The following is a 15,901-nucleotide window of genomic DNA, read 5'->3' on the forward strand; positions in this document are numbered from 1 at the left end:
CGGCCGAGGCAGGTGGGCGGGCGGAGGCAGCAGGACATGCCGCGGCTCCCTCTGCCACGGCCGCCGCTCCTCTTGCTCGAGCGCCGCGGCCCCGGCAGCCCCGGCCCGGCCCCGGCGGCTGGGAGGGCGCCCGCCGCGCATGCGCGCCGCGCTGACACCCGCACACAGGCATAACAGTGCGGCGAGGGGCGGGAGCGGCGGCGGCGCGCGCAGCCAATGGCGGGCGGCGGCCCGCCGCGCCCGTGCCCCGCCCACCCCGCTCTTAAAGGAGCAGCGCGCCTCGGGGCGGCCGAGGAGGGTGTGCGTGTGGCCGCGGCGGGAGCGGCTGCTCTGCCGCGTGCGCCAGGGCAGCTCCGCGGGGCGCCCCCTTTCCTCCCCCTGCCTCGCAAAGGGGCTCCGGCCCGGCGTCACGCTTCTCCCGGCGCCCCCGCTACCGCCTGGCCGGCAGCCGGGAATAGTGAAAAGTGTTTCCCCGTTCTGTAATCTGTAAGGGTCGCATTTGTAGTCTCACCCTCGCAAGGGAAAATTTGCGAGTGGGGAGAAAAAAATAAAAACCGCACTTACCATGCGCATCTTCCGCACGCGGTGCCCTCCCGCGAGAGAGCAGCCGCGGCCGTTAGGTTCGAATATTCGAACGGCGGAGCGTTGTTGGCGGGGTGGGTGTGGAAGAGCTGCGAACAAGCGGCGGTCCGGTCCGTTATTCCCTCAGTCTGTGCTGAAAGATCAAGTTGTGAACAAGAAACATTTAAAAAAAAAAAAAAAAAAAAAAAAGTACTGCCTTCTGCTTTCACCTCCAGCACCTAGACCAGGGCGGAGAAGCACGCGAGGCAGCTCAGTGTAGCTGCTCACCCCGAGTGAAACTCTTCGCAGAGACCCTGCTCACGAAATTTCAGCGTTTTGAAATGCGGGCTTTTAAGACTAGTAGCCTTTCTTCGTGTTTTTGAAATTATACATGAAGCGGCCTCTCTTTTTTTTTTTTTTTTTTTTTTTTTCAGTGTTTGGGACCCACTTTCCTATTTAATTAGGAACACCCTGTGTCCAAATCACATTAATGGAGGAAATCTCAAAACCAACAATCTTAAATAAGTGTTTCTGGAGACGCTCCCCACTCCCCGCCAAAATCCTCTTAACAAATAAATAGAAGACAGTCTGCAAGCAGTGCACTAACTGAACAAGTATTAGAAGTGACAATGGACAACAGAAGCAAAATTATTTAACTGATACTTGTGTCATTAAATGCTATCTCTAGCATTAACAGGGCTGATATGCTTTAAAAACAGACCAGTCCCTATTACAACGACCTTTATGTAATTTATCTGTGTTATAGAAGATAAAATACTAAATTACATCACAGAAATAGGATGGTGAAAGACTGCAGGTAATTTACTGTGAATGTTTAACCCTTAAGACATCAGTTTGTCTACACTTGCCAATAATATTTGCCACAATGAAAACGACTTTTTATGTTCTATTCTTATTTTTTTTCTGTAATTTTGGACGATAATTATAACTAGGTAAGTAGACAATAAACATAGGGACTCCTTTTAAGAGCAGTACCTTTAAAGGGAATAAAACAGTGAATTTTACATATTCTCTCCGGGCGTTCCAGATTTCACCAAGAGATGGCGCAAAGAGCCCTTGAGTTAATGTCCTCACTTGACCTTTTCAGAGATCTCCAGAATTGCGGGGCTCTTCCTCTTCTCCTCTCCTTTTGCTTAAGAATGAGAAATACATATTATTAAAACAATTTAGAATTCAAGAAGAACATACTAATTTACTCAATGCTTCTAAACTCCATTTTGTTTTTCTTTCAGACACTGTTTGAAAGGAAGCTTGGTTTTTGATAGTGACAACACACTCTCCCCTACATTTTTAGAAGAAGGATAAGAGTTTACTCTTGTTCTGAGATCTAGTTATGTTGCAGCTTGGAGCGGGTCAGGAATGCCAGACATCAACTTCATAGAAGCTGGAACCGACTTCGTTTATTAGCTTTTCATGCAGTACATTTATATGATTCTTAACAATTAGTGATGTAATTACACAGGCTCCTAATTGGTAGACAATGATCTAACTCAGACCCTTACAGCCCCCCTTACTTGTTTAGCTCATCCTTTTAGTTCAACAGCTCTTTTATTCCCTCTGACCTTGGTCTACTTTCTTATCTCCTAGTTAGCACTCCCTTTGTTCTTTCACTGAAACCTGAAGGCTGGAATTGAGCAGGCCTGCTGGGCAGCCATGTACGCGGCTCTCTAGCCATCCCTCTACATAGTTATATGATCTTTCATCCTTGAATAATAAAATAAGTACTAACTGCACAGAAGGTTAAGTGAATACAACTTCTAAAAATGGTTACAGGTTACAATTTATTAACATTAACCTTTCAAGCATACGAACATCCAAGTTTTAAAGTTGAAAACTGAAGATACAGACTTTCATGTATTTCACTTGAATCTTTTGTTTGGCAGCTAGTTGTTGCTTTTCCATACACTTATCAAAACTGATCCTGAAAATTTTAAAAGTTTATATATGCAAGACATCCCAATAGAGATACTGAAACTGTTTACTAGAATAAGGATTATTCATAAGGTTAAGAATAACAAGGCTCGACCAAAACTGCATTTAATATCATGGGTTTTAAGGAACCAGGAACCACGTGGACAAAGCAATCAGGATCCTGGAGGACATTTTTCCTAGAAATGCTTTACTTCTTTTGTAGCTGAGCTACTCCTTTGAAATGCTGTCTCTCAGAGACTTCCAAGCATTGGTGTTAGATCCTCAAAAGCATTAATACACTTAGATCCCTTTGATTGCAATGGAAGTCAGATCAAATTCTTTTAAGCTTTTTTTTTTTTTCTTCTTCAGTGATATTAGAGTAGTAATCAAGCAGATAGTTAAGCCATACACCTAGCCACTCTCCTTTCTCTTCTCTTGCCCTGTCACCTGTATTCCGGCTTTGCATTACTCATTAACATAAATGCCGTTCTGAGGAGAGAATTAACAGTGAAGAAAAGAAAGGTCGTTTCCTTTCCTCCTACGCTGGGGTAAAAGTTGGGCACATTATATTTCCATGAACTAAGTTAAATTCCCCTGTAGAGCTATTAAATGAGGATTTTTTCAACATTCACATGGAGTTTGAATGGGGAAAAAAATCTGTATAGGAATCATAGTTTGTCTTCTGGCTTACTAGGAAAAAGGCAATCAATCAAAGCAGTCAAAAGCAAAAAGAAAAGTCTTATTTTAGGGTGGTATATTCATATTTCTTATCCACTTCCACCAGACTCTGACCTCATCAGACTCTGTCCGAGTCCATGACTCTCCGTAAGGGCAAGGGTATAGAGACAAGCGACTGTGGCTATGGTGCTGAAGCAATAACACCTGAAACTGCAAAACCACTGCTCATGTGCCAAGGACAAGAGTTGAAAACTTTGTGTACCTTCCCATAACAACAAGGAAGGGAGGTAGAAAGTCTTGCAGAGGCTGGGCAGTCTCACTTCACAAAAAATTGCAAACACCAGACTTGCTGAAGAGCTGATACACTTGCAAAACGCACTAAAGAATTGAAATTCACCTCACTGATGGTGCAAAGAGCAGATAATCTTGTAGAACTCACCTTAAAGTTCTGGAAGTATCTCCTTATAAGGATGATCATAGCACAGCCACGCCATATTCCTCTTAACAGCACTGATGAGCTGAGCAGGGAACAGGAATGGCACCTGACCAACTCCTCTGTCTGGACCACAAGTATCCCTCATCCCTCCCTTGCCTTTCCCTTGGTGTGCTGGGATGAGGTAACTCCTTAAGCCTGAGACTCCCCTGCACATTCAGGGTGAAGAAACACTGACGTTTGTCAATTTCTTGCAAGGTTGAGAGGCCCCTGTACACCCAGAGTGAAGAAAGGCTATAACATTTTTACTGGGACAAGGAAAGTGCTCCATTTAGTTGCACTAATTGCTAGTTGCTCTTATGTAATTGATAAGTCGATCCCTATAACATTCACATCAGCTAATGGTGGATGTTGTTACCACAAAATCTTGTGCTGGTGAATAAAATCAGCTAATCAAAGCCCAGTGGTTGTTGCCCCTCTGGATTGTTTTACTGCCTCCTTTAACGAGCTAGCACGACAGCTGGTTACTTGACAAACTGGTGCTATCTTTTTCTTTCCATTTTGGATTAACAGCTAAAATAACTTATGACGCTTGGGTGCAATTATATGACTATGAAAGTGCAAGGATTCTGACTTAAGGAACAAGCAATTTATAAAGATGAAGGAAATCTTCTAGTACTACTGTCCAGTAAGCTAGGGTTCACCAGCTGTGATTATACAGCATTGTTTTTGAATTTTCCTTTGGAAAATGACAGACGCTTTGAAAACATTTTAAAAGCATTTAACTACCTAAGTCTCCATGGAATCATGTAATGCCAAAGGTCTTTGTACATTTCATGTCTGCTGGCATGACTAAAGTAGCTACAGGATTCCCAATAGGCACCAATCCTTATGTTCAGACATCTTTGGACATATCTGTGTCTGAAGTGTACCTTCATAGGTACCCAGGAAAAAGTGAGTCAACACTTTCGCTCACAGCAAAGCTAGTCTGGAAACAGTATGGCTGTGCTAGTGCAGCATTGCATCTTAATTAAGAAATATATTTCATGATGATACTGTTTTTGACTCCATATGAGGCTGTAAGGAAGATTGCCTGGGCTTTTCTGTACTATTTTCTTAAACAATGCGGATATATCTTTTGTCAAATAAAAATTAGATTGTTTCCTAAGTCCCTTGGATGCAATAAATTGTCTTCATTGTTTCAAACACAGCTGTTTAAAATCAACTTTTCCAAGCTGAAATTCTGTGACTCAAATATATGGACTAACTTTCTGGTTTTTAAATGTTTAAAATAAACACCTAGCTGCAATAGCTAATATTGCTAGCAATATCAGAAACCACAGTGAACATTGTTTGCTTTATTTGAGATCTTTTATTTTCCGGTTCAGACAATATATAAAATCGTAGCCAAGCCCTGTTACAAGCCAGATACTTTGATTATGACATTAAGATGCTGGTCTGAAGCAAAGCCAAAACTTAAAATGGGCCTACAGCTGATCTTACACATATGACAAGGAAATGTATATGAACTGCTTTACAATGCCACTCAGGTTGCCAGGAACTAATGGCAAAATAGTTTCACTGGATTGGCTCTTTTTTAAATCTACTACATAAGCTGAGAAAAAGCCAAGCAGCCTGGGCCAAGTGCAGTCTTGTTTTGAGTTTTTATTGGCTTGTCTACTTCCAATCAAAAATTAAACAGAAAATAAGCACTTCAGCTGGTAACATATTTACTCAGTGGAAAAGATCTTCAAGAGTGATGGCTGCAATGTTTTAGAAAACAATATAAAACAGTTTATAACTCACCACGAGGCACCTCAGAGGGAGGTAGTAATGACAAAAGATGAATGCAGAAGGGAGTCTTGGCTATGCACAATATTGCAGTACAGAAGGCTTAAAAAAATAAATGTTTGAAGGCCTCTAGGGATACATAAGGAAACCTGTTCAGAGTGGAAAGTTTTGTTGAGAGACCTACAAGGAAGTATTTAGTTTTTGACTTCCTGACAATCACGTAGTCTCCAGAGGAAATATTCTTGTTAAACAAACAAAGAAATATAGAGTCAAATTCTGTGTTCAGTTTAAGTATGTGTAAAAACTGAATTCAGAAAATCTGCTTTGTATTTCCACCATTGTAGGCAGGACAGATTTTGATCACATGTGCAAGGGAATTATTACAGAGTGACTTTGCTTAAATGAATTTGCTTATTTCTTTGTCTAAAGGGATAGAAAGAATTATCTCCCTACTGGGAATAAAGAAAGGAATTATGTGGTTGTCCTCACTTTTTATTACCTCCTGGTCCTCAGCTATAATGGAATATATATAAAGTTGACCACAGTCCAGGAAAGGAGTTATACATAAAAACAAGATTGTGTGTCATGTGTTATCACAGAGATACTTTCCTGGTGCTATAGCTTATTTACAGGAATATTGGAGAGTCTAAGTATGCTGCCTTTGCACTGCTGGGGCTTCTCTCTCTGCTAAGAGAAATACAAACTAGTGTCACTAGCAAGTGAGTGTGGAGCCATAGTGGCTTAATTTTACCTTGGCAAGAAACTCACAAGGAAAAAAATATATTTATCAGTGCTCATGTAACTACACATCTCAGTTGTCCTTATCTTTAGTGAACTCATCTTTGGCCCATCACTGTGATTCAGAAATTGCTTTTATTCCTAATTAATGGGTGGGGAATTGAAACAAAACAAAACAAAACAAAACTGGAGAAGTTGCAGAAATAGAACAAAATGTGGAATCAGAAATATCATGGGAGAGCAGCAAGACTGAATTTTACAGATAGCTTAACAATAAATTTTTGTCAAATGTGGGATATGAAAGAATACTGTAAAATTTGAGAAGCATATTATGTGTTTACAGAATTCTGGTCTAGAAGCTAGATAGACATATTTCAGAAATCAAAACAGAAATCATTCAAATGACAAATGGTTGCATTTACACATGAGAAACTTATAAGGCAAGTCTGCTCAACGTGTGGATGGTTGGGAGCCAGTTAGTAATCACAGCACTACAAGAAAGTTGGAGGTAATTTTTATAAAGATGCGGAAGAGAGCAAAGCAGAATAAGATGCAGTGGAAATACTTTGCCAGCTGCTGGGGGGGATCTGAGAAGCTGCAGCCTATATATTCTTCCCTGCCCTGGGGATTTCAAATGTCCTCCCATATAAGCTCTGTGCGGTCCACTGAATTCAATAGATTTTGGTAGGTGAGCAGCTGCACTCAGTTTACACTCCTCCTGATGGTAGACACCACTCAATGCACCATGAATTTCCTATCAAAAAGACTTTCCACACCACATGACTTTAATTTCAGTCACTTTCCCATGTATTTATGACTTCAAATAAAACTCTTCAGCTAGCAGGATAGAAATTCAAAAAGCATGGCATCCTGATCTGCTGTAATTTCTGTAATCTTTCCATGTCCCATTGCCTCTTTTTAAAATGCATTTCCCATACAGCAGATTTCAAACTGAGCAGATCTAGTATTTTATCATTTTTATGTGCCCAAAATTATAAATACATACATACATATTTATACATATATATGTATATAAAGACATACAGAGAGCAAGAACCAGAGCCAAAGAACTTCATACATCACTGTTCCATACTTGCACATTCCTCAGAGTGGAAGTCCTTGAAAGACACCAAGTTAAAAAATGACCCCTCTTTTAAGGACAATGGACACCAGGAGGAATGGGAGGCAAAAAAATGGCGTCCTTTGGGGTAAATAATCTGCTTTCAGAATTCAGATCTACAGGTATGGGAGTCAAATCCCAGAATCCGCTTCTGCAGAAAGCTTCCCTTCATAAGGAAAGGGTTGCACAGACAATCTGTGGGGTCAACAAAAGATGGAAGTTTGAGCCCTAAGAAATATTTAAAATTCTTATAATTGATGATAGTGCAAGCACTGGAAACCTCTCAACAAAATGACTGAATAAACGGTGAACTAAAATTTGGAGAGCTAAAGACTGCAGTCTCAAATTAGAAAAAGTAACTGTTACTCCAAAGAGCAGCAGCAAATACAAGTCATTGGAAACACTGTTCTCCAAGATCTGTGAAGAATATAACGGAAGGAAGGAAAGAAGGAAGGAAGAAGAGAAAGAGAGAAAGAGAGAAAGAAAGAGAGAAAGAGAGAAAGAGGGAAAGAGAGAAAGAGAAAGAGATGAAGAGAGAAAGAAAGAGAGAAAGAGAGGAAGGAGAGAGCAAAAAGAAAAAGAAAAAAGAAAAAAAAAGCAAATTACAGAAATGCATAAGCACCTTAAACAGAAGCTATTATACTTTGCTGAACTTTTTTCAACAGTAAATTTGTTAATGTCAGTAATCTTCCCATAAACTGTTAGAGCCTTCCATACCAGCAGCGCTGCTTGCATGAAGTGAATAGAGAGAGAAAGGTTCTCTAAGAGGTTGTTTTAACCTTTGTAATGATGGTTCAAGTGTAACACAGTGGTCTTCAATGGAAACATTAAAATCTTTTATTGCAAATGCACATAGAGTAACTGAAAATAAATGAGTAGATTTGCTAACCTCATTGTCAATGACTGGTTTGCCCATCTATTTAGAATAGCTCCTGGGCAGACTTCTTGCAGTATTATGGCATTAACTAAAATCCATTTAAGTAAAAGGAAATAGCCTAATTGATCAGGGGAGAGAGATGGGAAGGCCTAAGTAGAAAGCTAGTCAGAAAGCTGGGAGGATTAACAGGACTTTAACCCCTGCCATTGATCCTACTTATGTCTCCTCCACAAGCATCATTGACAGTCTCATCTCTACTATGATTTCCTGATGCTGCATGCAGGGAAGCAGAGAAGCTGTGGCTCTGGACAGTAACCAGCAAGTTTGCATCTAATCCTATCTCTGTCTTAGAATATAACCTGTCCCAGTTTGAAGAGCTTTTAAAGATGTTGGAGTAAAAGATGTTAGTTGAGTAGTTTGCAAATCCAGGCTTTTCCCCCTGTTATGCTTCACTTTTCACTTTTCACTGCTTCACTTTTGTCCAGAGAAAACAACTCGGCTGTGCTGCTCTTGGAAGAGAATCACTGAACATGATTGTGATAATTGAAAAGTCTGTGCTGGCAGACACAATACCGTCCTCTCTACAGAGCAGGCAGAGCTGTGTAGCAGTACTGCTCTGAGATGAGCTGTCCAACAACTGGAGGCTCCCAAGTGACTGCCATGCATGTAGGCAGGTGGACCAGATATCTGAGCAATTTTAATTCCTAGTAGCCCAAAATGATATAGCAAGAAGCAAAAGGAAAATAAAATAATAATAATAATAAAGACTCTTTCTATGGTTTGAAACACAGAGCTGAGGCACAAAATATAGTCTAAATCGTACCCATTACTGCATCCCTTGAATTCTTCTTTGGTCATGCAGTACTGCACCGTGTAAGTGGAAGGGGAACACATTTTGCTATTATGAAGTCATCCTTATCCCTATCTGCCAGCCAGGTTTGCTGGGGTTTGAAATCTTTAGACCCGATTTCAGATTCTAGAAATCCTTACTGATCAAGATGTTGCTATAATATGAAATACAGTTTCAGTATAACAGTTTTAGGAGTTTTCAAACTCTATGAGAAGGCACAAGTAAAGAGCAAGGTAGCATCAAGGGTTTGCACTTTACAATTTAAATATTTTTGAATTTTTCTTTTCCAGCTTGAATCTCCCACTCAGATTCTGATGTCCAGAAAAAGATCTCAAAACTTCTCAGAATTATTAGTAGCTACATGGAAAGAATTAATAGCTAAATGGAAAGTAGCTGCATGCAGAAAAGGGGTTATCTTGTTACTTTGATCACCCATATTTGGAGAACACCAGTGAGTTTCCAACCCTAATTTTGAGTAAGCATGACAGTTGGAAGCTCTGTACTTCCAATTACAATTCTGGAAAAAACATCTTCTTTTTTTAAAAAAAATTCTTTCTTTCTTTCTTTTTTTTTTTCCCTAGAAGTCTGATCTGACACATGTTCTTTGAGAATATAATTGAAGTTCTCTGCACTGCTTTTCTGTTCAAGTTTGCACAGAAATTAGCTGTACTGGAGGTAGTAGGAGTGTAATCAGTGTCGCAGCAAAATACAAATCTTTTATAGCCTACAGACATTTTGTTACTAACTTCCTTTGGAATAAAACTGCACTCACTGGATGCACCTCTGAAAAAAATTCTTCATGTGATGGTTGATCACCAAATCACAAGGTTACATTTTGGGTGGAATCTGACTAGCACCAGAAGCTGAAATGCTTTGGAGTCCAGCTCAAGGGATACAAGCTTCATACTTCAGTGCCGAGTCATGACATGGTCTTTCAGGGAACTGAGGATGATGAATTCTAATTTTTAAAAAAATACTATAAATTCCTCCCCCCCACACACATACCTTTTATTTACTGATTTTCTTCTTATTCCATCTGTTGCTTTTTGTTCCATTCTGGAGCTGGGCTAGTATTATTCAGGTGAAGAGTAAAATAAAGTTGAGGTTAAATGGTAACTCTGGATGTCCCAGTCAGCTACAGTAGGTTGCTTAGCACCTTATCCCACCAAATTTTGAATATCTTCAAGGACAGAGTTCCCACAACTGTTCTGGACAAGTCATTTGAGTGTTCAACCACCGACTTTAAATAAATGTTTTCTTATGTTAACATGGAATTTTCTCTGTTTCACTTTTTGCTTACTGCCTCTTGTCCTGTCTCTAGGCCCCACTGTGAAAATTCTGACTCCATCTTCTTTACACTCTCCCGTTAGATGTTTATACTCAATGATGAGATCCCCCTTGAGCCTTCTCTTCTCCAGGATAAATGATCCCTGCTCTCTCATTTGCTCCTCCTGTGACAAATGCTGCAGGCCCTTGATCATCTTTGTAGCCCGATGTTGGACTTAGTCCAGTATCTCCATTTCCTCCCTCTACTAGGGTGCTCCAGGTTGGAGGCAGACCTGCAGATGTGGTAAGAGGGGAAGGATGAGCTCTGGTGATGCTCCAAATGCAGCTAGAGTGGCTGTGGGTCTTCTTTGCCCCAAGCACACATTCTTAGCTTCAGGTTAGCTTGGTGCCGATCAAGGACTCTTAAGTCTTTTTCCTATGGCAAAAGCTGCTTTCCACTCAGCCTGTTTCTTTTCCTGCACATGGGTTTTTCCTCTGAACAGGCAGTGCTTGGTATATTCATTTACTGAACCATATCCATTTACGACATTCCTCTCAGTCCAACTCTCCATCCGCTTGATGATGCTGTGACGATGCTCTCCATCCGGTCTGTCAGCCACTCCTCCCAGTTTGTATGATTGTAACATTGTATGATCTGTAATATTGCTGGAGGTGCACTCTTCTCTCATCATTCAGGTCGTTAATGAAAATGTTGACCGGTATCAGCCCCTGGGGGCACCATTAGTGACTCACCACCATAACAGCTTTGTGCTGCCGATCAGAAACCTCTGAGCCTGGTAGCTTAACCAGCTTTCAGTGCACCTCACAGTCTATTTCTATGCTATGTACTGTATTTGTTTGTGTATTAGATCTTATGGGAGATGTCAAAGCTGTGCTAACATCAAGATAAACAACACTCATCGTAGTCTCCTCATCTATCAAGCCTGATTGCTGGCTATCAGATTGGTAAGAAATTATTTCGCTTCATAAGTACATGTCAACTACTATCAAAACTCTTTTTGTTCTTAATATGTTTGAACATGACCTCCCTCACAATTTGTTCAGTCAGCTTCCTGAGTGATGCTATCTGGCCCATAGTTAGAGTGTACACACTATGTCCTGGTGAAAAATACACATATTTCTGCAAATTTCCCAGTTGCAAATATCCCAGAAGGACAATGCTGCTAATCAGAAAATTATAGAAATGAAGGGATATAAAGAGTTTCATCTAATACAACCCTCTGTACACAGGTAGCATAAAAAAAAATACTTGGGAATCTGAAATGCTCCAGTTGTGGCAGAAAGCGGGCCTTTGCAAAAGACACGGCTCAAACTTTCAACACTACTTTTTGTAGAATTAGTACAGAATGACTATCAGCAATAAAGTCATTCTGCAGGACTGCTTTGACTAATATAAAAAAGAGGTTTTGTCTATATAACAACTGCAAGAGATTTCAAGCCTAATGTTGTGAACTGCAGAGCACTCTCTAGGAAAGGTTAAGCAATTTCAAATTCCATGAATCCCAACAGACTTTACACATATTAAGGACTTACAGCTCATTTCTACCCTCATCATATGCACTGAACTTTCATTAAAGCCCAAGTAAGTAGTATGTTTGGAGTGGTGTCAGACTTCATGGTTGACCACTGTTTGTAGTGAAAGCAGTTCCATCTTAAAATTTAACATGCTTTTTATTAGCCTTAATCTTAGTAACGATGCTTAAGCTTACAGCTGGCTAGGCCTACTTGCTAAAAGTGTGTTTTATTACCGGGCTTAAGATATTTAAAATAAACACATTTTAATAATGACAGGGTGTTTCTCTATTGATTTCTGTAATAAATTTGAAATTGTAACTTTCCTCATTCTTTTCCTAGATTTTTAAAGTCACAGCTGCTTTCTGGCTTAGATAATGAGATAAGCAGATTATCAGTGATTGTTACTGCATGATTTTCGTTTGGATAATATACTTCATTGGGAGATCTCACACATATGATAGCTGCCAAAAGAACATCCTAGTATTACCCAGAGACTACTTTCCATGTATATCACCCCTTATGGGATGACTGTCCCCCAAGAAAACAATGTAGAATACTCTACAAAAGCATAATTGCAGCTAATGACTCTTGTTTAGTTCCTCCGCCTCAAATAGAAACCTCAGCAAAAGGAGCATTCCCACAAAAACAAAACAAAACAAAACAAAAAATACCTCTCTCGTGAACTGAAGGATGGTATGTTCATTTGGCAGCCAAATCCAACCTAACTGCATAACTCTTGTTATTTTCAGTATAATTCGTTGGATAATAGGTAGTTCACATTAGAAACAAATGAAAACTTGTCATGGACACATCCTAGAGGACTCAATTTCTCTCAAATTTGACCACTGAAAATGGGTTTTGCAGTGTAATCTGCAGCTGTTAAGAGTTGTTATGAATCAAACCCAACTACAACTTTCGCACTGATGCTGACTTAATGATTGTATTTTCTTCTGCTTCAAGAGAAGACCTTGGAAGCTGAGGATACTACTTTAAGGAACTTCAGAAAATACAAGTTTCAAAGTGAGACTCTGGAAGATGTGGAACCTGGAAAACAATGAAAAGCAAAACTCTTCTACTTAAGCACATTTATTAAAAGATCCTGTGTTTTTTTTTCTGTTCAGTGGGTATTAAAACACAATCTGAGACATAAGAACAGTAAACTATTCCATATGGATGAGTGCTTTTGTATCAAACCAAAATGGAATACCTGGAGCTAGAAACACCTTTGCAAGATTGTTTGGGTTATGGACCCTATGCATAATGTCCTGATCCTACCAATGTCCTTAGAAGACCTGTGTGAAACTCAGCTTTTTGAAAAAAATCACGCTAGGAATTTGCGTGATTTATTGAAGGAAAGGAAAGGATATCCATGGCATCGATGGTACTCTAATGTCACGCATGAATGGAATAGCTAATGCAAATCAATGGCATGGATGTGAAATACCTGATCCTAATGCCAAGCATGAGTTGTCTGCAAAGACAGAAGAGGAAGAAAGATTGAAATGGGTGAGGAGGCTAAGAATGAACTCTCCAGTTTCTTTCAACATGTTGTCACACAGATGTTGCCAAAATGCATCCAGGCTGGACTTGAACTAATCTATTCTCCTATCTCTGGCCATGGTCTGTAGAAATGAGAAAGCTGCACAACATGCAACAAACATAAACTCCTTTATTTTTCATTTCTTTTCTTATTTCAAATGGATTAGTCTGTCTCTGGAATGTACTGATCATTGTCCCTTGCAAAATATTGACAGGATTTAAGAGAGTCATTCTGCAATAATTTTGAATGCTATAGAGATCTGAAATCCTGTAGTTAGAGAAAACATTATGATTTCTATCCTTTTCAACATAAGTTATACTGCTTTTATTTATGTCTTGAGACTTAAGTCTGCATTTAAGTTTGAATTTAAGGAAAGGTTTGAATCTGTCATGGTATAAGACTAATTACAGACCAACTATAAGACTAATGCATGTCTGAGGGGAACATATCTGGGGGACAGATGTGTCTCCACATCCCGCACAAGTGCCTGAATAAAAAAAGCACCAAACTATGCCAACATTTGAAACTCAAGCCAAAACTTTTTGATGAGACCTACCATCCTGTAAGGGGCAGTCCAACAAAGGCAGAACAAACATAATGGAGTGAAGCCCCATCACCCGTGTGCTGCACTCAGGCATCAACATAGGCCCACTCAGTCACCAAAAAGACACCTTGATGAAAACCATCACACCATCAACCATCACATAGCTGATGCAGCAGTACCCTTTGGGAGGCCAGATTTGGGTGACTGTAAGCAGGAACAGGTGTTCAATGCCTGTGATGAGGGATACTTAGAGGTTCATCCAGTCAGTGAGCCCTGCACTGCCTACAGGTGAGGGGTGTCATGACAGCCACAGGGAAGGGACTCCCTTCCCAAAGTCCTAGCACTAGGGATATAAGAGAGGTGGACAGCGAACCCAGCTGAGTGGCCTTTCACCATAGCAGGAGGGCGTTTAACAGAGGCGCGCCCAGGTTGGGGCTGAAGAGTGAGGGTGGGCAAAAGGTACATCTCAGCCACACACCGGGGTAGACATGATGTCCGCCTCGGGGGTAGACATGGTGCCCGCACCGCCCACAGCCACTACAAGGCCGCCCGTGCGCATGCGCCAGGCTCCGCGCAGGCGCCCTGGCCGTGCAGGGGGCAAATCTCGCGCTGAGTCGGCGCTGCCGCTTCCCGCCGGGCCGAGAAGCGCCGCTGCCGCCGGGCCGCTCGGTGAGTGCCGGGCCGCTCGGTGAATGCCGGGCCGGGCCGAGCGGAGCCGAGCGGAGCCGAGCCGAGCCGAGCCGAGCCGAGCCGAACGGCGGCGGCGGCTGCCTCGCGCGTGCGCAGGCGGGGGCGCCTCGGCCGTTGGACGGTGCGGCGCGGGAGCCGCGGGGACGGTTACTCAGCTTTTTAATTAATTGATTAATTAATTCCTTGTCAGGAGAGCCGAAACGTAACTGTTTGTAGCTAAAAAAAAAAAGGGGGGGGGGCCGGAGGGGAGGACTGGCTGTCCTGTGTAGGGAAGGTTTGGGGGATGTTCAGTGGCCAGAGTGACATGGTTGAGGCCAAGCTGTTTTGTCACCTCAGGAGAGACCACTGCAAAATTGCACTTTCCTTTCGTCGTGCTCCTGTGATGGGCTCGATAGCCCTCTTTTCTTCTGTTTTTCTAAGGGTAGAGGGGAGAATGGAGTAAAACTTTATGTGGGCAGTTTTAGATAGCGATGCATGTGTTTTAAGGTGACACCGCTTACTTTGCGAGAGTAGCATTTTGTGCAGTGCTAACGTTGGCTGTCAGCTGTAACAAGGAAATAAGTTTTGCTTTGAGCAAAACTTTTTTTTTTTTTTTTTTTTTTTTGAAGGCCAAATGTGGCAAGAGAGGGTAAAGCTTTGTGTAGTTTTCATTGTGTAGTTTTCAGAGCAGGTGCTGACAGGCCGTAGAGACCCTGACCTGCTCTGGCCCTCTTTACTTTTGTGGTGAAACAGGCTAAAATCTCTTCCATTGTGACTTTTCCAATTCTTGGTATCATCATGTGGAATTTGTGCCATTCATGGGAAGGAGAGAAAGGGGTGCCAGAATTACTGTTGCTTATTATTATTTACTGGTGCTGGCATGCCAACAACAGTCGGCAGTGACCAGGATTCCTAAAGCCGAAAAAAACACTCAGACTTCGCTCTATTTTTAATTAATAGGAAAAGGTCCTGAAAAAAAGTAGCTGTATGAAGTGAAAAGGGGAAAAAAGCCATTTTTGCTTTCTTTCTTTTTATATTTTCAAAGCTTCAACCTAGCCTTGATGGATTTTGTGAATTCAGTGCTGGGAATGCAAAAATAAAAAGAATTAAAAAAAAAAAAAAGGTGAGCTTAAGCTCAATCTTACTAATAAGAATTTCTTTTCTTTTTGCATGTTAAGGAAACAGGGCAGGGGTTTGAGGTAGCTGATTCCAGAGTTAGTGCCAATCATACTGTTCTGCGTGAAAAAATGTCTTTCCTAACCCCACCTTGCAGATATGGTTACCAGCTGATTTGCAGGGATGGACTGCAAACTGGTAGCAGGATGCTATAGGGGACAGTTCTGCAGGTCAGAGGAGCTCAGGAGGA

Source organism: Tinamus guttatus, unplaced genomic scaffold, assembly GCF_059628265.1.
Source record: "Tinamus guttatus ecotype Peru unplaced genomic scaffold, ASM5962826v1 Tinamus_guttatus_pri_ptg000345l, whole genome shotgun sequence".
Classification (NCBI taxonomy): domain Eukaryota; kingdom Metazoa; phylum Chordata; class Aves; order Tinamiformes; family Tinamidae; genus Tinamus; species Tinamus guttatus.